This window comes from Triturus cristatus, chromosome 3_2 (assembly GCF_964204655.1).
Source record: "Triturus cristatus chromosome 3_2, aTriCri1.1, whole genome shotgun sequence".
In the NCBI taxonomy this organism is placed as follows: Eukaryota; Metazoa; Chordata; class Amphibia; order Caudata; family Salamandridae; genus Triturus; species Triturus cristatus.
The window spans coordinates 645179978-645192499 of NC_140584.1; the positions used below are offsets into that span (position 1 = coordinate 645179978).

A 12522-nucleotide genomic window follows, 5' to 3' on the forward strand; every position below is an offset into this window, starting at 1 on the left:
ATTTTGTCTTTGCACGGTTCTGTCTTAGCACTAGCTATTGAATCCAAGCATCACATTAGTTGTCTTTTGCCTGTGACCCACAACAGTCAGTCGACTCGTTCATATAAGCCCTTTATTCTCTTGGCTTTGGAACTGTTCCTAACATCTCAATATTTAATCTCATGCATTATGTATATTATTTCGACATTTTGGCATAGATACGTTCTGCACATCATGACATGGTGCAATGAAAATATAAAATTGTTGATCTGTTATTTATTTTCACCATTCCAACATGTCTGACAATTTGACGAAAGGAGTGTTTTCCCTTGTTGATATTTTGTATTAACTTTATCAGTCACCCATTTTGATTTGCACATACTTGTACGTGACCAAGGCTCTGCAACGAGCTGAAACGCGTTGTATTAAACACCTCTTGTGAATTTGACTTCTGAGTTCTGCATTACTGAGAACGCATTGACTGGCGATTTATTTTGGGACATTTCTGCCGGCAGGCTCCGCCGGCACATGCGCCACCTCTCTTGGGTCCCTGACGATTAGAAGGAGCGGGATCTTGGAATAAAGATATATATATATATATATATATATATATATATATTATGTCCAATCCTGCTTTTCTTCGGTAAGAACAGGCACTGACTCCGTGGGATATTTCAAAAAGATTCTTTATTCCATCAAAAAGGTGCTTAACCCAAGACGCGTTTCGGAGGACGGATCCACCTTGCTCACTTGTCTGGCTTCACTCAACTGAGGTCCTTTTAAAGTTTTCAAACACTCGTACAAAGCACAAGGGGTTTCCTTGGCAACACAAGGTCAGTAAAAGACATAGAAGAGTTCTTTGAATAAAGTACTAGTTTTGACTCACAAAAAAGGAAAAAACAAACAGTAAACCAAATTACACATTTGTCATGTTTAGATATGGTCAACTTTTTCCGACTCTTATAATTCATTTTAAATTTCTAAATTATTAAGAACAATTAAGGATAAAATTCCCCATTCAGTACAATGTCTTAATACAAAACATGAGCAAAATGAAATGAAATGAAAAATTATATTTATATAGCGCGTAACTACCCGGAGGCCTCGCAGCGCTTCGACTGATTACTCCAGCGAGCTGCCAGGTGAAATAACACGCTTTCGTGAACAGATGGGTTTTCAAGGCTTTCCTGAATGCCAGCCGATTCTTGTTCTCTCTGAGGACCAAGGGAAGAGCATTCCACAGTCTGGCGGCGGTGTGGGAAAAGGAGCGGCCGCCCCATCGGGCTTTGGTGATTTTTGTTGTGGTTACTAGATGCAATGAACCAGAGCGAAGGGCTCTAGACGGGGCGTAGGGCACGACTGAGGGGGACAGGATAGCAGGGCCTGTGCGATGGAAAGATTTGTGGACAATGCACACAGCTTTAAACTGTGCTCTAGCGGCCACTGGGAGCCAATGCAGTTCTTTTAGAGCGTTCTTGGCTGACTGCCAGCGGGGAATGTTGAACAGTAGTCGGGCGGCACAGTTTTGCGTGACTTGGAGCCTGTTGATCACTGCTGCCGGTGCACCTAGGTATAAGGCGTTGCCATAATCCAGGCGGGAGAGTATCAGGGCCTGAACCATGATTCTCCTCGCCTGGAAGGGAAGTAGAGGAAGGACTTTACGAAGCATTTTCATTAGCCCAACACACGTGGAGGCAATTTTAGTAGCCTGGACCGAGAAGTCCAGCACTTTGTCGAGCCAAATTCCAAGGCTCTTTATCTGAGGTTTAGGGGGGGAGGGGTGCCGAGACATGTGGGCCAAATAGAGGCCAGAGAGGTCGGTGGAGAGTTGCCCAATAACATAATCTCCGTCTTTTCCCCGTTAAGCTTAAGACAGGAGGATTGCATCCACTCAGCAACGGCCTCTAGACACGAGCCCAAGGTGTTGGACGACCCTTCAGTGTGGTCCAGCGAGACCACTAGTTGGGTGTCGTCCGCGTAGGTGACAATACGCACACCGAAGGGCTGGACTATCTCAGCTAGAGGTCGCATATAGACGTTAAAAAGTGTGGGGCTCAGGGACGAGCCCTGAGGGACCCCACAGCTAAGTGGTTGCTTAGAGGAAACTACCTCGCCCTCAAACACCTGGAAAAATCGCTCATCCAGGAAGGAAGTCAGCCATTCCAGGGCCGCGCCCGACACGCCCATGCCCTTCAGACGGTGTAATAGTGTGGCATGGTTAACAGTGTCGAACGCGGCACTGAGGTCGAGTAGTATAATGGCCGCTTTTCCTCCCTGGTCCAGCACGGCTCTGGTTTCTTCCGTGACTGCTATGAGGGCAGTTTCAGTACCGTGTTGGGGGCGGAACCCCGTCTGAGAGGCACATAGCAGTTTATTTGATTCTAAATAATCTACTAAGATGTTATTGATGTGCCTCTCCAGCAGTTTGCTCATCCAGGGGAGTAGGGAGATAGGGCGAAAATTGGCCCAGTCGTTCTGATCTAGGGTGGGCTTTTTCAAGAGGGCCCTAACCATCGCACACTTCCAAGGAGCTGGGACGGAGTTGGAGGTGATGGAGGCGTTAAGGACATCCAGGATGACTGGGCAGATGGCATCAATGACCTTGATGAGGGTCTGCGGAGGTGCTGAATCGTTGGGAGATCCCGAGGTGACTTTAGGGATCATTCTGTCTAATGTGATGGAGTCTAGGAGGGGGAATTTAACCAACGAGCTGGGGACCGAGAGGTCGGACTCTGTTGTGTTGGTAGTCTCCATGTCGCCACTACCAGTGGAGAATGAGGAATAAATGGCCTGAATCTTCTGGGAAAAGAAGGTGGCTAAATTATTACAACGAGCTTGCGCGCCGTCGGGTGGCAGACGCTCAGGGGGGGGGTGAGATCAGAGATTTGGCTATTTTAAAGATTTCTTTAGGGGAATTTACAGCTAAGTTAACTTTGGATTCGTAAAATTGGGCTTGTACAGATTTTATTTCATTTTTATAGAGCTTTATTGCGGCTCTATACTCGGATTTCTTCAATTCGGAGTGTTCTTGTCGCCAGGCTCTCTCTAATTTGCGATAGGATTGTTTCATAGTTCTGAGGGCGGGGGAATACCAGGGAGCGACTTTGGATCTGTTTGTAGAATGCAGGGATTCCTTCGGGAGGACTAAATCAAGAGTACTGGCAATCCAGTTGTCAAAGTTGACAGAGGCTGTATTAGGGTTAGTCACCTTCGGAGGAGGATGTTCAGTGAGAGCCAGTTTCCACTTAGGGAACGGGAGCGAGGCCCATTTCCTTCCCCAGTGCTTATTGTGGTTTTGTAAGGTGGGGAGGCTGCATGTGGACCATGTAAAGGGTACTAAAAAGTGATCGGTCCAGGGTAGTAGTACAGGTGTTTCGACAGTTAGGCTATCTGAAAAACTAAAAATGTGATCTAGAAGATGCCCCTTGATGTGCGTTGATTGGAAACATTTCTGGAGCAGGTCGATGGCCTGAAGATTGGATCGAAGACTGTTAGCTGTAAAGTCAAGCGGATCATCCAGATGCAAATTAAGGTCACCCAGCAGGGTGAAATTTGCCGATGTAAGCATTAGGTTGGCAACTGTGTCTGTCATATTAGTGACGAAGTTGCTAAGGGCACCTGGTGGTCGATAGACTAACATACCGGAAAAGGTGGTGGAGGGAGAGAGTTCGAGAGTGAAATGTAGGTTCTCACAGGATGGCGTAGTAGAGGGAGTGACACGGCATCTAAAGTTGTCTCGATAGATAATGGCCAACCCTCCGCCTCTGCCTGTCTTACGGTCCAGTCGTTTAAAGGTATAGCCCTGGGGAATGGCCCATACTGTTGCAGGGTCAGTTTCAAACTGAAGCCATGTCTCTGTCAGAAAGAGGGCTTCAGGATTGAGCTCCTCTATCAACATGGCCAGTTCAGTGTAGAGTTTCGGCAAGGATCGGCAGTTGAGGAGGAACATCCTCCATTTATGCGTGGGGGGGTATTTCCCTAGGTTGGAGGTGGGTATACACCAGTCACAGGTTTTACAGCGGGACTTCGAACTTATAGGGAGGACCGAATGTAGGCATATTGGTTTGAGGGTAGGTCGTAAAGCGTGCAAAGAGGAAGCACTGTATGAACGGCGATTTCCTACCATGATGACGGCTAGGGCACGGAGCTGGAGGTGTCTGGACGCGGACTGGCTTCTCTTTGGCGCCTCTTCGGCGCGTCTACGGCGCTACCGCTGCGCGTGCCGCTGCGCGGTGCTATGAATGTTTATATAGATTGGGCTCGAGTAAGACTGGAGCGTCAACCCACTAAGATGGCCGCCAAGAAATGGCACCACCAGGAAGTAAGAGCGTTCTGTTCTCCCTCCACAACAATCAGCCTAAATCACTGCGGTGGACCGGGGAGTCAGTGCACAATTGACATTAGCAACAGCAGTGTTTCAAAGCATAAAACGATTTTCCTTTTTAAAAAAACATACAGCAGTACACAAAACGGTGCTGTCACCTAGAGCGCTAGCGCTAGAGTGATCAATCAGGATAATTACTCGTGCGCGTCGGCGCTGGAAGCCTAAATAGTCAGGGCTCGAGGAAGACTAGAGCGTCAACCCACTAAGATGGCCGCCAACAAATGGCACCACCAGGAAGTAAGAGCGTTCTGTTCTCCCTCCACAACAATCAGCCTAAATCGCTGCGGTGGACCGGGGAGTCAGTGCACAATTGACATTAGCAACAGCAGTGTTTCAAAGCATAAAACGATTTTCCTTTTGAAAAAACATACAGCAGTACACAAAACGGTGCTGTCACCTAGAGCGCTAGCGCTAGATTGATAAATCAGGATAATTACTCGTGCGCGTCGGCGCTGGAAGCCTAAATAGTCAGGGCTCGAGGAAGACTGGAGCATCAATCCACTAAGATGGCCGCCAAGAAATGGCACCACCAGGAAGTAAGAGCGTTCTTTTCTCCCTCCACAACAATCAGCCTAAATCGCTGCGGTGGACCGGGGAGTCAGTGCACAATTGACATTAGCAACAGCAGTGTTTCAAAGCATAAAACGATTTTCCTTTTTGAAAAACATACAGCAGTACACAAAACGGTGCTGTCACCTAGAGCGCTAGTGCTAAAGTGATCAATCAGGATAATTACTCGTGCGCGTCGGCGCTGGGAGCCTAAATAGTCAGGGCTCGAGGAAGACTGGAGCGTCAACCCACTAAGATGGCCGCCAAGAAATGGCACCACCAGGAAGTAAGAGCGTTCTGTTCTCCCTCCACAACAATCAGCCTAAATCGCTGCGGTGGACCGGGGAGTCAGTGCACAATTGACATTAGCAACAGCAGTGTTTCAAAGCATAAAACGATTTTCCTTTTTAAAAAACATACAGCAGTACACAAAACAGTGCTGTCACCTAGAGCGCTAGCGCTAGAGTGATCAATCAGGATAATTACCAAAAAGTGCCCAAAATATTAAGCCCTAGTGGGCAGTGATTAATCAAAAGTACCAAAGTCGGTTGACCTTATACCGTGAGTCTCATGATATAAATCATGTTCATAAAAACAGAAAACTGATTCATATGAGCAAGGCAGTTGTGCCGAAACGCGTAGCAAGAAGACGAATAAAACCCTAGCCGGATGGCTAAAAGCATCTCCTGTGTCGGTGTCCGATTTTATGGAAGTCGGGTTTGGTTGTGATATATAAATATATATATATATATTCACAGAAAAAGCATAGGTTTCAGGGGTATTATAGTTAGCTGGCCATTTCACTCGCACAAAACCATAGACATTCCTCCATTATAGTTAGTTCTGCTAACTATAACTCGCGCGCCCGCAATGCACTGCTGATGATGTCACATATTGCATCATTCATGACATGGTCAGTGACATCACTGATGACATCACCGATGAAATCATCCAGTGAATGTGGTTTAGTTTGAAATTTAAATATGTATTATATATATACCAATCTGTATTGAAGATTGAGTGGATACATAACTCTCTGGATGGAGGATTTAGTAGCTGTCTGACTGTCTGTTTAAGTGAGTAATTAAAAGTGTCTCACTTAATACATGGATTAGTAACTAAACTATGTGAATGTGTGCATCACTGTCTCTGTTGTTGTAACATGCTGCATCAGTTGGTCACTAACTACATGAGTGTGTATAAGATTATTGATTAGTTGGGTGAGTATTTGTATGGGACACTGAGTTTGTGTGTGGTTGGATGGTGTGTGTGTAACTCTATGCATAGATGTGTGAATGGTTGATTGACAAGGTGTATAGGTTTAATAGTACATGTGGAATCAGTTGTTTGGGTGAATGAGTGTATTTATTTGTGTGTTGGTGAGCGAATATATGTTTTAATTGTACGTCTTCAACAAAGTAAAACAATAAAAGGCATTGTATGTGAGAGTTGGTGTATATAAATAAGTATGTGTAAGAGTCAGTGATTGTGAGAGTAACTATATGAATGAGTGTATAATTCTAATGGTGATTTTTTAACATATTAACTATGAGTTACTATGTGTTTGAATAAATGAGGTGTTGTTGGATAATTGTGTAAGTGAGTAAATGTAAGTGTGATTAATTTTTTTCATGAGTGAGTAGGATGACTGCATAACCGACTAAGATGACTGCTGATGTGCCAATGTCCATATATGTGTATAAGTGCATTTGATAGTGTTCTATTAATTAGTGACTGCATGTATAAATGATTCTGTTGTTGAATGGGTAGTTGTGTGTGTAGACTTAGGAATCAGTGAGTCGGTATGTAGTAACTGGTATTGGGGTGTCAATGGTTTCAAATATGTTACAATGTATTTTACAGTGAGTGATGAAAGGTTATACTAGTGTATGATGAGGTGTATCAGATTGTCACCGGGATGATGTCATCAGTGATGTCATTTGAGATGTCATCAGTGATGTAACTGACCATGTCATGAATGATGCAATATGTGACATCATCAGCAGTGCATTGCGGGCGCGCGAGTTATAGTTAGCAGAACTAACTATAACGGAGGAATTTCTATGGTTTTGTACGAGTGAAATGGCCAGCTAACTATAATACCCCTGAAACCTATGTTTTTTTCTGTGAATTTCTAAGGTTTTTTAAATGCTAATTTCTAACTATAACGTCTCTGAAACCTATGGTTTTTTCAGTGAATTTCAAAGTTTTTGTAAATGCTAATTTCTAACTATAACGTCTCTGAAACCTATGTTTTTTTTCAGTGAATTTCAAAGGTTTTTTAAATGCTAATTTTTAAGTGTGAGAGTAGTTATACCTATTTTTTTGTACTGATTTTCTACAGTTTTTTAACTGTTTATTTATACATTTTTTATTCATTAAATAACATTATATATTTTTCTAAAAATTGCAAAAAAAAATTGTAAAGAAATTCAAACTGAAATCTTGATTAATTTTCTCGTTTTCATTTTTTATTTTAATATATTTATATTATTATCTTAAAAAAAAAATCGGAGTCGCGCACTCAAAGCGTACACATCACGGTGGGTGCGCGCATTCTAGCCGCCATTTTAGAAAAGTCGTGAAGGATCCGCGTACGTGTGCGACGGCTGCGTGTTTTTCAGTTACATCATATACATTTAATATTACGTGATGTGCGCGATTGGTATGCGACCAGTCCGCGACTCCTGCTCCTGTTCATTCGCGACACATGCGCAGTACGGTATGAGATGCCTGCATGGTTGCGGGTCCCGTGTGACGTCCTATACGTGCTGGGGCGCGCTGAGTGCGCGACTCCCGCAAAAACAATTTATGTTCCAAAATCATATGTATGTATATTTAATATACATATTAGGGCAAGAGATTATCTAAGATATTCATAAAAATAATATATTTGTACTTATAATAAACTTATATTATTTTTAAATATATTTTCGCGAAGTCAGGTGCGTGCACCGTGAGTGCAGAGAACCAGGTCAGCAGAGCTGCTGTAGAGCCAGAGAAACCAGGTCAGCAGAGCCGTTGTAGATCCAGAGAACCAGGTCAGCAGAGCTGCTCTAGAGCCTAAGAAGCAGGTCAGCAGAGCTGCTCTAGAGCCAGAGACCCAGGTCAGCAGAGCTGCTTTAGAGCCAGAGAACCAGGTCAGCAAAACTGCTCTAGAGGCAGAGAACCAGGTCAGCAGAGCTGCTTTAGAGGGAGAGAACCAGGTCAGCAGAGCTGCTTTAGAGCCAGAGAACCAGGTCAGCAGAGCTGCTCTAGAGCCAGAGAAACCAGGTCAGCAGAGCTGCTTTAGAGCCATAGAACCAGGTCAGCAGAGCTGCTCTAGAGGCAAAGAACCAGGTCAGTAGAGCTGATTTAGAGGGAGAGAACCAGGTCAGCAGAGCTGCATTAGAGCCAGAGAACCATGTCAGCAGAGCTGCTCTAGAGCCAGAGAACCAGGTCATCAGAGCTGCTTTAGTGCCATAGAACCAGGTCAGCAGAGCTGCTTTAGAGCCAGAGAACCAGGTCAGCAGAGCTGCTCTAGAGCCTAAGAACCGGGTTAGCAGAGCTGCTCTAGAGCCAGAGAACCAGGTCAGCAGAGCTGCTGTAGAGCCAGAGAAATCAGGTGAGTAGACCTGCGTTAGAGGGAGAGAACCAGGTCAGCAGAGCTGCTTTAGGGCCAAGGGACCAGGTCAGCAGAGCTGCTCTAGAGCCAGAGAACCAGGTCAGCAGGGCTGCTTTAGAGCCATAGAACCAGGTCAGCAGAGCTGCTCTAGAAGCAGAGAACCAGGTCAGTAGAGCTGATTTAGAGGGAGAGAACCAGGTCAGCAGAGCTGCTTTAGAGCCAGAGAACCAGGTCAGCAGAGCTGCTCTAGAGCCATAGAACTGGGTCAGCAGAGCTGCTTTAGAGCCAGAGAACCAGGTCAGCAGAGCTGTTGTAGAGCCAGAGAACCAGGTCAGCAGAGCTGCTCTAGAGCCTAAGAACCAGGTCAGCAGAGCTGCTTTAGAGGGAGAGAACCAGGTCAGCAGAGCTGTTCTAGAGGGAGAGAACCAGGTCAGCAGACCTGCTCTAGAGCCAGAGAACCATGTCAACAGAACTGCTTTAGAGCCATAGAACCAGGTCAGCAGAGCTGCTTTAGAGCCAGAGAACCAGGTCAGCAGAGCTGTTGTACAGCCAGAGAACCAGATCAGCAGTGCTGCTCTGTAGCCTAAGAACTAGGTCAGCAGAGCTGCTCTAGAGCCAGAGAACCAGGTCAGCAGACCTGCTGTAGAGCCAGAGAAACCTGGTCAGGAGAGCTGCTCTAGTTGACACTGACTGACTGACACTGACTGACTGACACTGACTGATTGACACTGACTGACACTGATTGACTGACACTGACTGACACTGATTGACTGAAACTGACTAACTGACACTGATTGACTGACACTGACTTACGACACTGACTGACTGACTGACACTGATTGACACTGATTGACACTGACTGACTGACTGACGGACACTGATTGACTGACACTGACTGACTGACACTGACTGACACTGACTGACTGACACTGACACTGACTGACTGACACTGACTGACTACTCTCTACTACTCTACTACTCACTCTCTACTACTCTCTACTACTCTCTCTCGTTACTACTCTCTTTCTTCTACTCACTCTCTACTACTCCCTACTACTCACTCTCTACTACTCTCTCTCTACTACTCTCTACTATTCACTCTCTACTACTCTCTACTATTCACTCTCTACTATTCACTCTACTACTCTCTACCACTCACTCTCTACTACTCTACTACCTATTCTCTACTACTCTCTCTCTACTACTCACTCTCTACTACTCTACTACTCTCTACTACTCACTCTCTAATACTCTCTACTACTCACTCTCTACTACTCACTCGCTACTACTCTCTACAACACACTCTCTACTACTCACTCTCTACTACTCTCTCTACTACTCTCTACTATTCACTCTCTACTACTCTCTACTACTCACTCTAGTACTCTCTACTACTCTCTACCTCTCACTCTCTACTACTCTACTATTCACTCTCTACTACTCTCTCTCTACTACTCACTCTCTACTACTCACTCTACTACTCTCTACTACTCACTCTCTACTACTCTCTCTACTACTCACTCTCTACTATTCACTCTACTACTCACTCTCTACTACTCACTCTCTACTACTCACTCTCTACTACTCTCTACTACTCACTCTCCACTACTCACTCTCTACTACTTGCTCTCTACTACTCTCTACTACTCACTCTCTACTACTTACTCTCTACTACTCTACTACTCTCTACTGCTCTCTCTACTACTCACTCTCTACTACTCACTCTCTACTACTCACTCTCTGCTACTCTACTACTCTCTCTACTACTCACTCTCTACTATTCTCTACTACTCACTCTTCTACTCTCTACTACTCTCTACCACTCACTCTCTACTACTCTACTACTCACTCACTACTACTCTCTCTCTCTCTACTACTCACTCTCTACTACTCATTCTACTACTCTGTACTACTCACTCTATACTACTCGCTCTCTACTACTATCTACTGCTCACTCTCCACTACTCACTCTCTACTACTCGCCCTCAACTACTCTCTACTACTCTCTCTTACTCTCTCTACTTCTCACTCTCTACTACTCTCTCTACTACTCACTCTCTACTACTCACTCTCTACTACTCACTCTCTACTACACACTCTCTACTACTTGCTCTCTACTACTCGTTCTCTACTACTCTCTAGTACTCACTCTCTACTACTCTCTACTACTCACTACTACTCACTCTGCTACTCACTACTACTCTCTACTACTCACTCTCTACTACTCCACTACACTCTACTACTCACTCTCTACTACTCTCTCTACTACTCACTCTCTACTACTCTCTACTACTCACTCTCTACTACTCTCTCTCTACTACTCACTCTCTACTAGTCTCTACTACTCTCTACTACTCACTCTCTACTACTCACTCTCTACTACTCTACTACTCACTCTCTACTACTCTCTCCTTACTATTCTCTACTACTCACTCCTTACTACTCACTCTCTACTACTCTCTAATAGTCTCTCTCTGCTACTCACTCTCTACTACTCTCTACTTCTCACTCTCTACTACTCTCTACTACTCACTCTCTACTACACACTCTCTAATACTTGCTCTCTACTACTCGCTCTCTACTACTCTCTAGTACTCACTCTACTACTCACCCTCTACTACTCTCTACTACTCACTCTACTACTCACTACTCCTCACTCTGCTACTCACTACTACTCCACTACTCTCTACTACTCACTCTCTACTACTCTACTACTCTACTACTCACTCTCTACTACTCACTCTCTACTCTCTACTACTCACTCTCTACTACTCTCTCCTTACTACTCTCTACTACTCACTCTACTACTCACTCTCTACTACTCTCTGATACTCTCTCTCTGCTACTCACTCTCTACTACTCACTCTCTACTACTCACTCTCTACTACTCTCTCTCTACTACTCACTCTCTAATACTCACTCTCTACTACTTGCTACTGCTCACTCTCTACTACTCACTCTACTACTCTCTCTACTACTCTCTACTACTCACTATCTACTCTCTATTACTCACTCTCTACTCTCTACCTCTCTCTACCACTTTCTCTACTACTCTCTACCTCTCTACCTCTACACCGCTACCTCTACACCTCTACCTCTACACCTCTAGCTCTACACCTCTCTCTACCTCTCTCTATACGCACACATATGCACATAAATATATGCATATGCATTTATATATATATGTGTATATGTGTGCATTAAAGATAGAAAAGCCACAAAATTCCTCAGAGATCGCATAGACTACGAATCAGGACGGATTTATACATTCGCCAGAAAATTCGATTCGGAGAGGCGACAGAAGATCTACAGTGGCCAGATAGACCACCAGGAGAATGTACAAAGTGAAATCAGCTCGGACACTGGCTCAGAACAAGAACCAGAGGAGCAAGGAAGTAGAGGGGTGCGAGATGTGAGGCTAGCGGTAACCGAGGAATTCCGTTTTATGCTTCTGGAACAACAAACAGACCATCGCATGACGAGAGGACGCGGAAGAGGAAGAGGCCGAGGAAGAGGAAACAAAGGAGAGGAGGCGAGGGATATAGGAGGAGTACAAGACTGGCAAGCAAAAAAAGATCGCTGCGGTCCAATACGAAGAAACAGAACAAAAAGTAGTGGACAATACAACAGTGATCAATTTGAGCAATATGAAGCTAACGGAAGACGAAGAATCGATTCTGAAATTAGGTATGTCTTTCTGTAGCAGTAATGAATATAATTACCCAAGCAACAGAATGGATTTATACCGCTTCATTAGGAAGCTCAAATTATCAAAAATGCACTTGAACCAGCGCAAGACCAATCAAACATCACAAGTAGAAATACTAGAACCCTCCAATGATGAAATCTCCCTGAATGTGAATGACATTCCCACCCTAGCAGATGTAATCTCACTGGCCAGTGAAGATAACCCACCAGATAATGAGGAACAATCAATGCAATTTTTTGCAGGAATGAACAAAGAAGATCATACCCCATTTCGACCACCATCTAGATTTTTGCCCCA

At 44.6% G+C, this 12522-nt stretch overlaps 1 protein-coding gene across 1 annotated transcript in view; it reads right to left on the reverse strand.

Moving 5' to 3' along the window:
• The window catches only part of CPS1 (carbamoyl-phosphate synthase 1), a 215946-nt gene that overhangs the window by 74151 nt on the left and 129273 nt on the right, over positions 1 to 12522 (reverse strand). The window lies entirely within an intron of this gene.